The following is an 18,062-nucleotide window of genomic DNA, read 5'->3' as shown; positions in this document are numbered from 1 at the left end:
TTGGTGAAGACAGCAGTCATATCAGATTAGGGACTGCCAACCCTGCATCAGTATGGCCCCATCCTAACTTTAAAAGATTACATCTGCGTTGACCCGGTTTCTAAATATGTCCTATTCTGAGATACCATATTAGGACTTCAACATGGGAGTTTGTAGGAGGCGCAGTTTAGCTCATAACATAATCCAGCTCCTAAGACCCAGAGGATGGACAGGTGAGGGAGAAGCGAGAGAGCCACTAATGAGGCGGCCACTGTACGGCTTCTGCCTCTGGCTAACTTGAACCACGATGGCTGCAGTAGAGCAGTTTAAAAATGGTGCAACCTCAGATATGTTTCAAAGCTGACGTTGACATCATTCACCCGTGAATTAAACAGAGGGTGGGGGAAAGAGGCTAGCCTGACTGTCTCGGGTTTATGACTTGAACAGTAGAAGAGTGGAGTTTATGTCTGCCTCCCCTGAACCCTGCCCCTCCCCATAGACCTTCCTCAACAGCCGGGCTCGGTCCTCCTCCCAGATGCCAGCAGCTGTGGGCTTCTTCAGGACTCATCCCTGGCCACTCCTCCAGCTCCACCCTCGTGGTCGTTACCTGTGCCCATGTCATAGTCAAATCTCCTGAACATGTTGTTTGGGTCACTCCTACAGGTTCTGGTTCTGGAGGATGTGGAAGGAGGAAGGCACGAAAGCAGGACGTTGAAGGAGTGATCATCCATCTTAACCCTGAAACAGGTAGCTTCTCTCAGATTCTGCTGTCAGAACATTTGATAGCAGGGGGATTATAAGGTTATTTCTTTAAAAATATTATTTTTATTTTATGTGTATAAGTATATTGCCTGTGTGTATGTAAGTGCAGTTGTGTCATATAATGCCCAAGGAGGTCAGAGGAGGATGTTGGATCCCCTGGAACTGGAGTTATGGACAGTTGTTAGCTGCCATGTGGGTGCTGGGAATCAAACCTAAGTCCTCTATAAGAGCAACTGGTGCTCTTAGCCACTGAGCCATTTCTCCATGCCCCCATAAGGTTGTTCCTTTGACTCCTGTTGTGAAACAACAACAAAAAGGGCTGCTGTGGTCCTGGATACCCAAAGGCTTCTGGAAAATTCTCCCTGGGAAATAGTCAATGGATGTATACATGGATTTTCAGCATTGGAGTAGGCAGAGGGCATCCTGTTCTGTCTCTCTTTGCAGAGTTGTAAACAGCTAAGGGTGAAAGGATGTTTGTGGATGGAGTGCTGGGGTGTTCAGAAGGAACTAAAAATACTGGGATACATGTTGCTGGAGAATTGTAATTGTGATGGCTGATCCTTTTAATACTTTTTTTTTTCTTTTGTCTTTTTGAGATAGGGTCTCCCTGTGGTCCCACCTGACCTGAACTCACTATGTAGACCAGCCTGGCCTTGCACTCACAGAAATCCGCCTGCCTCTGCCTCCCAAGTGCTAGGACTAAAGGCATGCACCACCACACTGGGCACTTTTTCATTTTTAATTATGTGTAAATGTGTGTGTCTGTGTTTGAGTTTGTGCATATAAACCTAGTGCTAAGAAGGCTGGAAGAGGGCATCAGATCCCTTGGAACTTGAGTTATAGGCAGTTGTATATACATTACAGCTTATGTGTGTGTGTACACACACACATACATATATATGTATGTGTATATATGGTTGTATATATTACGGGGATTTATTAGCTTGGCTTACAGGACAGGGTCTGAGTATTCCAACAAAGCTGTGTCACACTGGAGAGGCTGAGAACCCAATAGTTGCTCAGTGCATGAGGCTGGACATCCAGCAATCCCAGTCTGGCACCAAAGGCCTGGAGGATTCCTGGAGATCAGCTGGTCTTCAGTCTATGTTGGAACCTGAAAAAGTTGGTTCTAATGTTGGCAAAGCAATGCCACAGCAGCAAGATAAACTCCCCAGTGAGAGAGAAGGCAAGCCAGAAGATATGAAGCTCCCTCTGCTGTGGCCTTTTGTATGACTACCACCAGAAGGTGCCAGCCACTTTTAGCGTGGGTCTTCCAGCTTCCAATAATCTGATCAAGGTCACTCACATTTAGTTAATTCAAGATCCAGTCAGATTGATGACTGAGATCAGTCATCATATAGCCTGATAGGACCAAAGAATGCAGGTCACTTAGACTCTTTTCGTTTTAGTATCAAAAAAGGGTTGTGCGTACTGGAGATGTAGCTCAGAGGGCTTGTCTCGCATCGTGGGGCCCTGGGTTCCATCCCCAGTCCCAGGGGAGAAGAATAGTTTTATGTTTGAATGAGTAAAATTTTATTATTGGGTCAGCAACATGTACTGTTGACCTGTACTGTTAGAGGCCTATGAGGAGCCACAGACATCTCTCCTTTTTTGGAGTTGAAAAGACCCAGGATGTCAAATGACCTGCCCAAGTCTACCCATTCATTCTCTAAAGAGTTTCTTGGAAGCCTGATCTGTTTCTCACTAAGCAGCACTGAACCAGCTGAGAAACAGTGGAAAGCAAAAATCCAGGCAAGTGCTGGGGAAAGACCAGGGATCTGTGCTTGTCTTGGGCCTCAGGGGCTGTCAGAACAGCTCCATGGTCAGGGTACTTTACAGCAGCAAGGCTATTCTCGGTCCTCGAGGCTGGCATGGTAGAAGAAATACCAGCATGGTCAAGCTCTGGTGAGGGCACTCTTCCAGACTGCAGGCTTTTCCATCCCACAGTGGAAGGGGTCAGGGATATCTCAGACTTATTTACTTTTGACCAAGGTCTCACATATCCCAGTCTGGCCTAAAACTTTGTAGGTAGCAGAGGATGACCTTGAGCTCCTGATCCTCGTGCCTGCGCCTCTGCAGTGCTGGGATTCCTGGTGTGCGCCACCACATGGCTTGTTCCCAGGGCTTGTGCATGCTAGACAAGCACTGTACTTGCTGAGCTACATCCCCAGCCCTCTCAGACTTCATTTATTAAAAGCTCGTTAATTCTATCTCCTAATTACCTAATTGCTTCCCAAGGCCCCACCATCCTCTTGGGCTTTAGGATTTTAGCACATGAATTTTGGAAGGACAAACAGTCAGATCCACAGAAGCTCCTGTTTCTTGTTTATGTTTTGGCTTCATGGAGTCTGTGAATACTGAAAAGACCAAAGCCAGAGGATCTGTGCTGCCAGTGTGCAAAGTCAGGGTGGACTGCAGGGAGAGTGTGCTCCAGCAGCTCAACTATCCTAAACTGTCCAGTTTCTTCTCTCTATTTCTAGTTGCTTTGCTGCCAGGGTTTTGCACTGGGCTGTGGGGAAGAAGGTAGAACAGAGCTTTGGGTGCTGCTTGGGGAGGCAAAGTGGATACTGGGAACAACAGCTGACATCCAACATACCGTGTGGTCAGAACCTTACTGATTTGGACAGATGGTTCCAAGAGGAAACCCACTCCTAACTACTCAAAGTCTGGATGTTAAAAGAGTGTGTGCATGTGTGTCTGTGTGTGTGTGCCCATGTGTGTGCACGCATATGGAGGCCAGAGGCAACCTCGGGTACCTTTCTTTGTTTTATTTATTTATTTATTTTATGTGTATGAGTGTTATGCCTGCATGTATATAAGTGCACCTGTGTCATGCAGTGCCCATGGAGGACAGAGGGGGTGTTAGATCCCCTGGAACTGGAGTTACAGATGGTTGTTAGCCACCATATTGGTGCTGGGATTCAAACATGGGTCCTTTGCAAGAACAGCCAGTGTTCTTAACCCCTGAGCCATCTCTCCAGCCCTCTCAGGTGTCTTTCCTTAGGAGCCCTTTACCTCGTTTTTTTCAATAGTTTCTTTCACTGGAACCTGGACATCCCCAATTAGGCTAGTGAGCTCCAGGGTCCTCTTGTTTCCACCTCTGCAGTCCTGGGATTACAAGTGACAGCCACCACATCTTTCCATATGGGGCGCTGGGGACGAACCTTAGGTCCTCAAGCCTACATGGTAAGCACTTTCCCCACTGAGCCTCCTCTGGAGTCTGAAAGTGCTTTAATGCAACTTAGCTCCTGGCAGAGCCTCCCTCGGTAGTTCTGGTTGGCATCGACTAGCATCTGTTTTCCAGTACAGTAAGTCTTAGGATGCAGGATCTTCAATCTAGTGAGCTACCTGTGTCTTTTTCAATCCTCTTTAATTTCTAATTTGTTAACTCAATCTTTTTTTATGTGAATTTATTATGGTTTTTTTTATAGTCAGAGTGAACACCGAACTGGAAATTCTGGTGAAGATTTAATGGCTGTGATGAAACCTCTCGTTTATAACCACATCTATAAAATAGAATAAGAATAACAGCTACTTTGTAGATCTGCTGTGAGGATTAACTGAGGAAATCCAATAAAGCGCTTAGCCCAGTTGCTGGCCCAGTAACGTTACCTTTATTAGCGCCATATATCTCAAAATGGTGTCACCTTTATGTGTTTATGTGCATGTTTAATCTAGGAAATTAACTCTCTTCACCAAAAATATATTCTCAGCCCCTGGTTAGTTAGGGGTGAGGTAAATAAATGTACTAAAATATTTAATGTTTATAGACTTTTTAAAATTGAGCTGTTTGTTAGAATTTATTTTGGGGAAAACCTTAATGTAGAAAAGTTTAAGTAGCATACAGTTTTAAAGTTAAAAGTAGGTGTCAACCCTCAAAAAACAGGGCTTTATAAATGTCTTGGTAATGCATTACTGTGTCTGTACTTCTTTAAAAAAAAACCCTTCAGGGAGTTCGTTGGTGGCCCAAAGTGGCCTGTCCCAGCAGATGGTCCTCCTTGGTCCTGTTTCTAGGATCTGGATGGGTGAGTGACCCTCCTCACTTTGGTTTTCTGACTAGCCACACAGTCAGACTTTCTCTTGTGGATGGAGTTTAGGGTCACCTGGACTCGGTGGTGTATTAGTTCCTTTCCTTGTGACTGTGACAAAAACAGTGTAAAGGGAATGCGTGGGGAAGCTCCTGGCAGTGGGAGTGTGTGGCGAAGGTTCTCAGATCATGGTGGACCAGGAAGCAGACAGGGCAGGTCAGAACCAGAGACAGGCACAACCTTCCAAGGCACACCCCCAATGACCTACTTTTGTCCACCAGTCCCACTTCCTAAAGACTCCACAGCCTTCCAACCAGCACCACAGGCTGGTGACCAAGTGTTCAAAACAACCCTGTGGTGAACATTCAGGAATCAAGCCATAGCAGATGAGTGCTCCCATAGTGGGAAGCATAGGGCATTGACGTCAGCAGAATGCAGCTTTGTGATGCGGCCAGCCCTTCTCAGGTCCTCAGGACTGATCCCAGAATCCTAGAAGGTCAAGTGTCTTTACTTACGGTTCCCAGACTGATGGTGGGGAGAGTATAAGTTGGTACAGGGACTCCCCAGAGCTTTATCGCCTTGATTTTAGAACTAAGAAAGGATCATTTGAGGATGGAGGGGACGGGCTATATAGATACAATACAAGGAAAATATGGAGAGTGGCTAAGAATTCTTAAGACCATGCCATTTTGATCCCCCACTTCTTAAATACTAGCCAAAATTAGAATTTAAAATTCTCCCTCCCTCCCTCCCTCCTTCCCTCCCCGCCCCTCTCTCCCCCCTCAAACTCACAGTGATCCTCCTGCCCCAGCTTTTCCAAGTGCCAGGATTACAGGCATGATGCACCACCATGCCCAATTCAGACTTAAACGTTTTGTAGATTGTAACTATGAATGGTCCTAAATTCTCTGGCTCAGAAGGTTCTGTAGACAAGAGGCTCTAAAATATAGATGGCTGGAGCATGTGAGCACACACACACACACACACACACACACACACACACACACAGAGACTGAATTCCCCTGGGACCACCAAGTTGTTTTGTTTTTATTTTGTTTTTATTTTTACAAAAGTAAAACTTTAGAAAAATCTTATTCATCATGAACATTTTTTTCTATTTTATTTATTATTTTTATTTTATGTGTGTGCATGTATTGCCTGTATGTATGTAAGTGCACCTGTGTCATGCAATGCCCACGGAGGTCAGAAGAGGCTGTCAGATCCCCTGGAATTGGAGTTACCGACAGTAGTTTGCAGCCATGTGGGTGCTAGGATTCGAACCCAGATCTTCTGCAAGAACAGTCAGTGGTCTTAACTGCTGAGCCATCTCTCCAGCCCCTCATCATGATCATTTTATAAAAAGGCCACTTGATTCCAAAATGGTAGGGAGGAGATAAATCTTTGAATTCAAAACAATCTGCCTTAGGAGTCATTTCCTACACTAGTCTGTTTTCCTAACGTTACCTCTGAAAGCTACTTGAGGGATAGGTGCTGCTCTGTGTCTGCCCAGAAGACGTGTTGGGGAACCACCTGGAGATGGGGGAGTTGTCTACATAACATGGAGGGGAAAATATGATGCGTTCTGAAACCTCCTCTTTTAGAGACCAAGAGATCTCTGTCGTCACGTCTCTAATAATTTAAAGGTTAACATTGTGGGGGGAATTCGCTCTAGCACATGTTTTGCTAAATCTAATTCATTTTATAGAGAAGGGGCTGTTTTCTCTTCAGTCATTAGCTTAGAATGGTCAGTTTACGGTTCTGTCGGAGGGAAGGAAGAAGATTGCACGGTACCCAAAGGAAAAAGCATGACAACAGTCTGCCCTTCTCCACTATTTCATCCTGAAAGTGGTACAAATCCTTTCAAATTGTTTGACCTTCAGTTCCACAGTAAGGCTGCAGTTGGGAGCATGTGTGCATGTGTGTGGGCACACAGGCAAAACTTGGTTTTTGTTTAAAGAGCCCCAGGAAGGAAGGCATGGTCCTATGAAAAGCAGCAACGTGCATCAATCACTTGCTGGTTAGTGTTAGTATTGGTCGCAAAAATCACCTCTTAGAGGGTGGGGGAGATGGCCCAGTGGGTAAAGCACTTGCCATAGAAGCACAGGGAACTGAGTTCGCATCCCCAGCACCACACAGAAAAGCCAGATGTAGTAGCATGTGTCTGTAATCTCAGGACTCCTATGGATGTGCTGGGAAACGAAAACAGAAGAATACCCAGAAGTCTGCGGGCCAGCGATTCTGGTATATGCCTCAGTGATGAGACCCTGTCTCAAACAGAGTAGAAGGTGAGGACCACCCTCCCCCACGTTGTCCACAACCTCTGACCTCCATGACAGGCATGCACCTGCACTCACACACACCAGCACATGCATTCACATACACCAGTTTTTAAAAAGTACCTCTTAGATAGTCGGGTGTGGTAGCGCATGCCTTTAGTCCCAGCACTCAGGAGGCGGAGGCTGGCAAATCCCTGTGAGTTCAAGCCCAGCAGGGGCTACAGGGAGACCCTGTCTCAAAAAAAAAAAAAAAAGTACCACTTAGAAGCTTCCAAAATAGTGTTTATGACTCTGTGTGTGTGTGTGTGTGTGTGTGTGTGTGTGTGTGTGTGTGTGTGTGTTTGCACATTGGTGTATGAGCACAGGTGTGGAAGCTAGAAGTCAGTGTCAGTGTCATCATCTTCTGTTGCTCTCTGTCTCTTATGGAACCTGAGGGTCACTGACGAAGCAAGCCCAGCTGGCCAGTGAGCTCCAGAATCCCTGGCTTCCCCTCCCCAGTGCTACGGTTACAGGCACATGCCACAGTGTACTGCTTTTTACATGTGTGCTAGTGACCTGAATTCAGGTCCCTGGGCTTATGCTGTCTGAGCCATCTCACTAGCCCTCCTGTGACTTTTTAGGATGCCATTTGGAGTCATTAAAAATCCCCAAGCAGTAGCTGGGGAGATGGCTCAGGGGTTAAAGCACTTGCTGTGCGTGAGACCACATAAAATGTCGGCTGTGCTTAGCCACCTACCTGTGATTCCCGCCTCAGAAGGTAGAGACAGGGGATCCCTAGAGCAAGCTGGCTAAGGAGCCTAGGCTTATCAGTGAGCTTTGGGTATGATTGAGAGACCCTGTCTCAGTGCATTAGGTAGAAGAGTAATTGAGGACGATTCCCAACATTAACCTCTGGCCTCCACATGCGTACACGTACAAGTGCACATATATCCTCCACAAGTGTGACTACATACATAAAAGCATGCATGCACACATAAGAACCCCTCTCTCTCCCTCCCTCCCTCCCTCCTTCTCTCCCTCCCTCCCTTTCTCCCCCATCTCTAAAAACAACTCCTCTGTCATGTTGATGGAGAGAAAGTCTGCTCACACATCCATGTGCAGTGGTTAGAATGGAATCATGGCACCCTGGAGCCAGCGTGGATTTAGGATCTAACTTGCCTGCCGAACTGTCCTAGCAGTTATGTATCCCGACTGGTAACAGGTGTGGCTACTCCTAACGTCGCAGTAACCTCTCATGTTTCATGAATCTTGTGAGCAAGGACATGGACTCAAATGTGTCTTCTCAAGGTCACTCTGTGGCACATTCGCATCTACACCTAGGTTTATTTGTCAACTTGACACAACTCAGAATCACCTGGGAAGAGAGCCAGTGAGAGAGCGTCTTCACTGAGTTGGCCTGTGGGCTTGTCTGTGGGGAGCGTCTTAATGAAGGTCATTGATGAGGGAGGACTCGCTGTGGGCAGCATCATCCCTGTATGACGAGAAATTAAGGTGAGCACAAGCAAGCAATTAAGTGCACAGGCATTTATTTCTTTTCACTCTTGACTGTGGCTGTGATGTGACCAGTTGCTTTAAGATCTCGCCACGGGGACTGGAGAGATGACTCAGCGGTTAAGAACACTGGTTGTTCTTGTAGAAGACCCGTGTTCGAATCCCAGCATCCACATGGCAGCTAACAACTTTACATTACTCCAGTCCCAGGGAATCCGACAGCCTCTTCTGACCTCCCCGGGCATTGCACGACATGGGTGCACTTACCTACATGCAGGCAATACACGCATACACATAAAATAAAAACAATTAAAAAAAAGAGAGAGAGATCTTCCTACTACGATGGACCATGATCTGGAATTGTGAGATAAGCTAAACCCTTTCTTCCCTAAACTGCTTTTTATCAGGGTATTTTATCACAGCAACAGACATGAAACTAGAGTAAATACATTCCTGGGCACAGTGTCACTGTTTGCTTAACTCATTATTCATGCTTGTAGGACCCAATTCTAACATATTCTGAACTTAATTTGTTCAGACTGCCTACCACCTCTTCCTCTGGACGTATCACCCACTCTGCCCCAGACTCAAACATCAGCAGAACTGTAACTTAATGTTCTTGCTGCCATAACAAGATACCCTAGCAAAGGGCCCAAACAACACAATTTTGTTTCCCACAGTCTGGGGGGCTGGCAAGTCTGATATCAAGGTGCTTGCTTAGATGGTTTCATTCTGAGGTCTCCACCATGGAGTGACTGAGCTCCTCTTTGGAAACTCTTGAAGAGAGGAAGCTCTGGGGTGGGGGTGGGGGTCTCTTCATCTTCTTAGGATGGCACTAATCCCATCATGGGGGCCCCACCCTCATGATATTATCTAAGTGTAATTAACCACCAAAGGTCCCACCTTCCAGTGCCATCTTGTTGGAGTTTACAGCTTTGACACAGAAATATGTAGGATATAAAATTCAACGTCAAGCCGGGTGTGGTGGCGCATGCCTGTAGTCCCAGCACTTGGGAGAGAGAGGCAGGGGGATCTCTGTGAGTTCAAGGCCAGCCTGGTCTACATAGTGAGTTCCAGGACAGCTGGGCTACAGGGAGACCCTGCTTCAAAGAGACAAAAAAAAAAAATTTCAACGTCTAACTTGAAATGTTTATTTGTGGTCCTTTTGCAATGCCCACAGGGTCATTGGTCTCAGGGTCCTACAGTAGAAAGAGGCTTTAATTGCTGTGGAAGAGGGGAAGTATTCTGTAGCTGAGATGGCCTAGTAAATGGAGAGTTGGAAGACCTTTATACAGATATAGAGGGCCAGTCAGGCAATCGCCTTGTCCATCCAGATGTTGGGTTTCCTAGTTGCATGCCTCAGTGCTAAAGGTGTGGTGGCCAAGCCTGGTCAGCCTGGGTGAAATCTGGATGGTACAATGTTCAGTATGCCTCTAAAAGGAAGCTCTTAACCAAAGCCTGGAAATGTGACTTATTCTTAATATTGCGTCTTCTTGGGCACTTACACTTTGTTCGTAAGAGAGAAGGGAAGACAGTAAATTAAAACAGAGCTATTTCTTTAGGGATCAGTATCTTAAACCTTCTTTGTTTGTTTGTTTATTTGTTTGTTTGAGATAAGGTCTTACTACATAGCCCCGACTGGCCTGGGACTCGCCATGTATGTATATACGAGGCTGGCCTCTGCTTCCCAAGTACTGGGATTAAAGGTGTATGTCACACACCCAGCCATTTAATTTTTAAAGATTTTATTATTTTAAGATTTATTTTTATTCTTATGTATGTGTATGCCTGTGTGTTTATATGTAACATGTGTGTGCAGTTGCTCATAGAGAGGATTTTGCCAGAGAATTTTACCAGAGGAGGTAAAATTCCCTGGAACTGAAGGTACAGGCAGTTGTGACATGCCTTAATCGACGTGCCTTAATATGGATCCTGGGAACTGAATCTGGGTCCTCTGGAAGAACAGTTATCTTAACCGCTGAACAATCTTTCCTGAACCTGTTTCCATTTATTTTTAAATTGTGTGTGCGTGTGTGTGTGTGTGTGTGTGTGTGTGTGTGTGTGTGTGTGTGTGTGTTTATGGATTTGTGCTTGTGGATGCAGTACCTGCAGAAGCCAGCAGAGAGTGACAGATTCCTGGAGTTAGAGTTACAGGCAGTTGAGACCCACCTAATGTGGGTGTGGGGAACTGAACCTGGGTCTTAAGCAAGAGCAATTCTGTGCTCTTATCCATTGAGCCATTTCTCTAGCCCGTTGTCATTTTAAATGTGTACAAACATAGAATTGCCCATATAGACCCAACACACACACACACACACACACACACACACACACACACACACACGTGCCAGGCAGAATACTTTACAACTTGAAAAAGCTTTTGAAAATTCTTCAGATGTTGAAGGAACAGATAATTCCTGTGTCTCATAAACTGTTCTCAGATCTAGAAAAAAAGATGGAAAACTTCCAGATAATTTTTTTTCCAAGCAAACATGACCCTGATATCAAAGCTGGCAAGTCCCCAAAGGGAACTGCTGTACCAGGCTCACTTAGGAATGTGAAAGTCTTAGATAAAATTGTAGCAAGTAGATTTCAGCAGTAAAGTATGTGAACATTCCATCCCAGCCCAAAGAGGCCATATCCTTGCAATGCAGGGCTGGCTTTGTATACCTATATTTCCATATTATTTGCATAAATTGGTTAGGTAAAGTATTAATAATCTCAAATTCTCATAGTGCTTTATAAATTTTTATTTATTTTTTATGTGTATGAGTGGCTTGTCTCCACGTATGTAAGTGTACCACATATGTGCAATGCCAGAAGAGGGCATTGGAGTCCCTAGAACTGGAGTTACAGATGGTAGTTAGTTGCCATGTGGGTGCTGGGAACTGAACCCAGGTCTTTTGCAAGAGCAGTCATTGCTCTTAACCTGAATCATCTCTCCAGCCCCAGTATTTTCTTTATTATTACATTTATTTGTGTGTGTGTGTGCGTGTGTGTGTGCATGCTTGTGTGTGTGGGTGTGTGTGTGGGTGTGTACCACAGCATGTGTGTGGAGGACAGAGGACAACCTGAGGGAGCCATTTCTCTCCTACCATGTGGGTCCTGGGGACCAAACTCATGTCCTCTAACAGTATCTTCAGTCAACCAATTGAACTTCTATTTTTTTATTACCCATGTTGTGCAAAGCACACAGAGGCCAGAACAGGGTATTGGATCCTCTGGAATGAGAGTTACAGATGGTTGTTAGCTGCCATGTGGGTGCTGGCAATTGAACCTGGGTCCTCTGCAAGAGCAGTCAGTGCTCTACACTGTGGAGCCATCTCTCCAGCACTCAACAATTTTCTTTTGAGGCAGGATCTCCCTATATCCCTGGCTGGCCTGGAACTCACTGTGTTGACCAGACTGGCTTCAATCTCACAGAGAACTCACTGTGTTGACCAGACTGCCTTCAATCTCACAGAGATCTCCCTGCCTCTGCCTCTGGAGTGCTGGGATTAAAGGTGTGCACCACCACACCAAGCCAATTTTTTAATTTAAAAAGTTAAATACAATATGAAGCCTTTGCAATTAAAGTGCCACGGTGTCAGCAGAACTGGGGAAACGGAAAGTGAAGTAGATGGTTCAGAAATAGACCCGTGCATACATAATTGATTAAATCAAGAATCAATGGGGATGAGAAAATTATTCAATAGATAGTTCTGATACCTCATTAGCAATTTGTAAAAAATCGTTTTGGCTTCACCAAAATGAATTACAGACGGATTAAACAATTAAAGTGCAAAATGTCCAGGCATAGGAGATCTATAGGACTGAATATTGCTTAGAAAGAAACACTCCAAAACCAAATGGGCAGTTATTCAAGTTACAGAAAAAAGAGGAAAGGCTTCTTCATGTCGAAACACCAGCGTGGAAATAAAGATGGGAAATAACATAAGCGTAATGACTTTATGATGTGAACTGTTCACATTTTTAAAAAGTACAAGGACATGGGTAGAACACGGGAATAGACAACTAAACACAGCACAAAGCAAATAGATCCGAAGTATTCAGACAGAGTGCTAATAAAAGAAATGAAGATTAAAATCGGTAAAGTCCTTTCTTCATATTTTAGCCAGAAAGACTTCTTACATGATCATCCCCAATTCTGATATTTCAGTATAGTCATTAAATAGCTGTATTATTCATTCACAGTGTGTGTGTGTGTAAGTATGTGTGCGCTTACATGTGCGCACGCACAGAGGCCAGAAGAGGATGTCTCACAACCTGCTGTGATATGCTTTGCCTTATTCCCTTGAGACAGGGTCTCTCACTGAGCCTGGAACGAGGCTGGCCACCAGCTTGCCCCAGTGGTCCTTCTATTTCTGCCTCCCACAGCACTGGGATTACAGACTCACACGTAGCCTTTTATATGTGTGCTTAGGATTCAAATTCAGGTCCTCATATTTACAGAGCAAGTGCTTTTGCCTAGTGAGCCATTCTAACAATTTAGCCATTCTAAATTACATTTTTGTACAGTAGTTTCACTTTGGTGGATTGGTCTCCTCTCCTACTGAAGGAAAAATACAATATATTTAATGATCAGTTCAGACACATACACATAACACAATGGGTGTCCAATAGTTGAATAACTATCAAATAAAGTGATTCAGCACAGTATCGTTAATATTAACACCATTATTAATAATTATTCGGTGGCTGTGTAGCAGTATGACAAAATATTTATAAGTAAATGTACAGCTATGCTGTTAAGATGAAAGAGTGAGAGGCCAGAGAGATGGCTCAGTGGTTAAGCACACTTTCTGCCCTTCCGGAGAACCTGGGTTCAATTCTTAGCACCCACATGCGGTAGCCAACAAACACCTATAACTCTAATTCTAGGAGATCCAATGCTATCTGGATTCCATAGGCACCTGCATGCACATGGTACACATACACTCACACAGGCATGTACATACACATGAATAAATACATGGAAAATATTTTTATTCCCCTTTATATATTTCTGATATAATGCATCATATAAAATTTGGTACTTTTCCTATTTTTCTCTGTGTCTTGCCCTCTGTGTGTGTGTGTGTGTGTGTGTGTGTGTGTGTGTGTGTAATATATTGTTTCTTTATAAAATGGAATAATTTTAAGAGTTTTAAATTTAGCATCATTTTATGAGCACGTTCCTGTCTTTAGCTCTTTTTCAAGAACATGGATATTGATGCTTATGTGTTATTCTTTGTTCCAGTATGTCATTATTCATTTAACCTTTTTTTTTTTTTTGCCTTTTTGAGACACGGTCTCCTGTAGCCCCAGCTGACCTGGAACTCCCTATGTAGACCAGGCTGGCCTTGAACTCACAGAGATCCGCCTGCCTCTGCCTCCCAAGTGCTGGGATTAAAGGCGTGCACCACCACGCCCAGCTATTTTAAGTTCTTAATTAAAGTTCCATAATTTTTTTTAAATTTTGTCTTTTTGAGACAGGGTCTCCCTGTAGCCCCAGCTGACCTGGAACTCGCTATGTAGACCAGGCTGCCCTCGAACTCAAGAGATACACTTGCCTCTGCCTCCCAAGTGCTGGGATTAAAGGCGTGAGCCACCATGCCCGGCTCATTTAACTATTTTTCTATCATGGTAACATTAGGTTTTTCTAGGGTTTTATTATTATCAATAGTGCTTCTGCAAATGGCTTCTGTGTAAATCTTTGCGTACTGGTCTGACAATTCCTTCAGGGAAAATTCTTGGGAGCAAATCTGCTTAGTATGAAGGCTACGGATGTATGTAACCAGATGGCCCTTCAGAAATACAGACTAATTTGCATCTCATCAGTCATGTCTGAGAATTCTAATTTCAGAACTCTCTCCACTCTGCAGGCCGTTTCAGTGTTTTCTGGTTTTGCTAATTTGATAGTCAGAAACTATATTGCATTGTTTCAGTTTGCCGGCTTTGCTTACTACTGGGCTTGGATGTTTATTCATGAGGCTGTCAGTAGTGTGTGCATGTGTGTAAATTGCTTCTTTGGGTCCTTTCTCATTTTTATTTTGCACTGTTCTGTCGTTTTGTCCAGTCATTTATAAGGGAATTTTATGCAGTCCTGTGTATTAAGTTGTTCCAAGTTGTGAATGTTTTTATCTATCCTCTTTCCTTGATTTTGCTTTATAACCTGATTTACTTAGATTAAACTCTGCAGTTGAAATCCGAGTGTTTGATGTCATAGCCTGACTGCCCAGTTCGTATTCCTTGAGACAAATAGATTTTCCAAAAGCTGAGCAAACTGTCTTTTCTGACTCATCATATGGCGGTGATGTTAATTTAATTTTCATGATTCGGGATTTGAGGGTGTTCAGAGTCATCATCAAGAAGTGGCCTGGACGTGGTGATGCAAACCTATAATCTCAGCACTCTAGAGGTGGATGGATGCAGGATGATCGGAAGTTCAAAGTCAGCCTCAGCAACATAGGTGAGGCTGAGAAATGGCTCAGCAGTAAAGAAGAGCACTGACTGCTCTTATGGAGGACCTGGGTTCAGTTCCCAGCACCCACATGGTGGCTAACAACCATCTGTAACTCAAATTCCAAGAGATCCAACACCCTCTTCTTGCTTCTGTGGGCATTGCACATACATGGTGCTCCTGCATACATGTAGGCATAACTCTCTTACACATAAAATAAAATAAATAAAATAATTAAAAAGTGAACTTGGCAGAACACTAGTGGGGAACACTAATGTTAAGTTACCCATGAAGATTGTGAGACCAACTTCTTGCTGTTCTGTTTTCCTTAGAACTTAGAGAGACAGAGATTGTCAGGTCTTGGTTAAGTGGGTAGTAAGAACATACATCTCAGGCCTTACACTTCTGGGTATTTTATTTTGTTTTGTCTTGTTGAGACATGGTCTTAAGTAGCCCAGGCTGACCTTCAGTTTGATATGTAATCTAACATGACCTTGAGTCCCTGATCCTTCTGCCTCTACCTCCCGAGTGCTGAGATTACAGGCATGCACCCTCCACGCTCAGTTTAAGTGATACTGGGAATAGAAACTAGGGCATCATACATGCTGGTCAAGCATTCTGTCAACTGAACTCTATCTCCAGCCTCATACATCTGTTTTCACATTAGATTTTATAAAGAACACATAATTCCATGCAGTGGTGGGCGGCTGGGGGGAGCTGGGTTGTAGTGTCAGCACCACCACTAAGTGATGGGGAGATTGAGAACAGATTGCTTCTTCATTTAACACCTCAGTTTACCCTTGTGCAAACGTTAGGGGTGGTTCTAGGCAATGTGATGGGTGTGTGAATTCCAGGTGAGAATGCTTTGCGGTCTCGGCCTGACCTTCACCCTTCACCGTTTGCTCTGACCTGATTCAGGTCAGAGGACAGTGAACAGGAAAAGGTTAGTTCCTTCCATCTCTCAAGTAATTTAGGTAAGAAATCAATCCAGTATATATCTGCCCCAGATATAATGTGATCTAAATATGATATTCATCTAATAAGATTAGATGAATCTAATAGGGTTTTCCTTTAAAACACAAATACTGTACCACTTTTAATTGTAGTAGCCAAATTAGATTACTTATACCAAATTAGATTTCCAGCAAACTTAATTTGATATGGTACTGTGGACCCTGAGTAATTTTTTAGGATATAAAGTAAATCAGTGGGTTCTTGGCAGTGCTGCTCTGGGCTCTTCTATGATTGCTACAAAACAGAATCAGTAAACATTTAGAGAAAGTATTTGCCAGTGGAGCCGGAAGGAACTCTTATTTTTCAGCTTTTCATTAAGGATGCCTCCACCCGACCCCACGGCCCTCAGTGGTCTTAGAAGATAAGCAATGTTCTTGTTTCATTGTCCCTGATTGCCTTTCTTTTTGTCCCTCCATGAGCCCCTTGCCATCCTCATATCCTTCAGGAGGATCCTTTATGGAGCCACAGGGAGATTTGGTGAAGAGCCAGGCAGGTTTAGAGCATGATAGCATTACTTTAACCTCATTTTTCTCTCTGTAAGTTAAGTGATAAGATTACCTGAAAAATGAACCCAAACTGATTTGAACAAAGAAAAAAAATTATTGTTTCTATGATTGAGCAATTTAGGGGTAGAGTCTTCGGTTACATTGTTGTTTCTATGACAAAATGCCTGACAGAAGCAACTTAATGGGAGGGTTTGTTTCGGCTCACAGTTGGAGGTACAGTCGTCATGGTAGGGAAGTCACAGCAGCAGCAGCGAGGCAGCTTACATCCACAGTCAGGAAGCAGAGAGAGGTGTGTACTGTGCTTATTTAGTCAGCCCACGCCTAGCCCACCACATGGCACTGCCCATATTTAGGATGGGTCTTTCCACCTCACTTAACCTACTCTAGATAATCCCTCCCAAGCATCCCCAGAGATTTGTTTCTATGGTAACTTTAAATCCCATCTGGTTGACTCTCAAGATTAACCGTCACAGTCCTGGTGTCTGGTGGGGCTTTATCCAGGGTTTAAACAAGAGGCCCAAGCTCAGCTTTTCTCCTTCAATGTTGGTCTCTTTCTGAGGTGTGATCTCTCCTGCTCTCACCCCAAGATGGCAGACCATCACGCCTGAGCCAGTGTGTTTCCTTGATCTCATCCTGTCAAAAAAAAAGAAAAAAAGTGGCTTCCTCGATGGGTCAGCCAGAGGCCTAGGATCAAGTCTAGTTGTGCCTGATTGGTTAGACCAGAATCCTGAGTTCCCCTTAGTCAGTTACTGGGCAGAGGGGCTGGTTAGAAGGTCAAGGACTGTTGCCAAATTAGACCAGTTAGTTAAGCAGGGGAGATAGGTACCTCCAAACCATTATTCTGCATTATACAGAACTGCCTACCTTCCCAAGCAATTAGACAAACATTATCTCACATGAACTATATGTGGCCCTGCTCAGTAACTAGGCACATTCATGGATAAAGAATGTCAGCATTGCCATGGGATCAGCACCCTCCAAGGCTCTTCATTCTTGTCGCTGCCTCTCGCTATCTTTCTCCTGGTCCCCCCCACTCACCTTCTCTTTTCCATTCTTTCAACACCAGCACAAGGTTCTTCATTAAACAGACAGTCAGTCAATAGCTGTTAACTTGTTATCGACTGACCAGTGTACCATCAGACCAAAGGTGGCCTTTCGGCTCATACTTTGTGAATAGCATTATAGCAAAACCAATGTGGTCGATTTCCAGTTATTAATTTGTGGATTGTTCCTGGTAATTTGGTTTCTCTTTCCCTGAATTATGGGGTTCTTTACACAGAAGAATGGGCTTTGTATTGCTTGAGGACAGGCATAGAAAGAGAAGCCAAATGCAGTGGGATGCATATGTGTGTGTGTGTGTGTACACAGATGCACATGGACCTGTGTTACAAAAACAAGATGGCTCACAAGTTAAGAGCACTTGTTCTTGTAGAGGACTGAAGTTTCCAGTGCTCATACCAGGTGACTCACAACTTCCCATAACTCCAGCTCCAGGGGATCCAGCATCCTCTACTGGCCCCTGAGAGTAATTGCGCTCTCTCTCTCTCTCTCTCTCTCTCTCTCA

The 18,062-nt window shown here is 44.2% G+C and overlaps 1 protein-coding gene across 7 annotated transcripts in view; it reads left to right on the top strand.

Moving 5' to 3' along the window:
• The first annotated feature begins 640 nt into the window (after positions 1-640).
• Positions 641-18,062, top strand: part of Trerf1 (transcriptional regulating factor 1) — a 164,600-nt gene continuing 147,178 nt past the window's right edge. For 6 of the 7 annotated variants that reach the window (XM_017795754.2, XM_017795752.2, XM_008823317.3 and 3 more), the window contains exon 1: positions 641-726. The gene's annotated coding sequence lies outside the window, so the exon portion shown is untranslated. The remainder of the gene's footprint in view (positions 727-18,062) is intronic. The other variant, XM_029558800.1, reaches the window with a different exon arrangement.

The sequence above is a fragment of the Nannospalax galili genome, unplaced genomic scaffold (assembly GCF_000622305.1).
Source record: "Nannospalax galili isolate Female #2095 unplaced genomic scaffold, S.galili_v1.0 scaffold1892, whole genome shotgun sequence".
Lineage (NCBI taxonomy): Eukaryota > Metazoa > Chordata > Mammalia > Rodentia > Spalacidae > Nannospalax > Nannospalax galili.
Note: the sequence above shows the minus strand (reverse complement) of the source record. Positions and strands in the feature narration are given on the sequence as shown.